The sequence below is a fragment of the Saprolegnia diclina genome (assembly GCF_000281045.1).
Source record: "Saprolegnia diclina VS20 unplaced genomic scaffold supercont1.26, whole genome shotgun sequence".
NCBI classification, from domain to species: domain Eukaryota; phylum Oomycota; class Saprolegniomycetes; order Saprolegniales; family Saprolegniaceae; genus Saprolegnia; species Saprolegnia diclina.
The window spans coordinates 236,985-237,244 of record NW_008246093.1 but is presented as its reverse complement, the minus strand read 5'-3'; positions in this window follow the sequence as shown (position 1 = coordinate 237,244).

Genomic DNA, 260 nt, shown 5'->3' with positions numbered 1-260 from the left:
CTTAATCGGTTGCGTTGGCTTCACTGCATCACCATTGCGCGTGGTGATTGGCCAAAACGATTCAGATTGGGCGCTTTGATTGGCTCATCAAATCTGTAACTGTCAATCAAATCGGCCGAATCCGGTGTCATCTTGAGAGAGATGCGACTGGAGATTGGAATGCGCGCCATCATAGGCGTATCGAGGTGCACAGCGTCGACAAAGCGCATCTCCTTTGAGGACTTTATGCTGCGCTTCTTGATGTAGGACGCCATGACGCG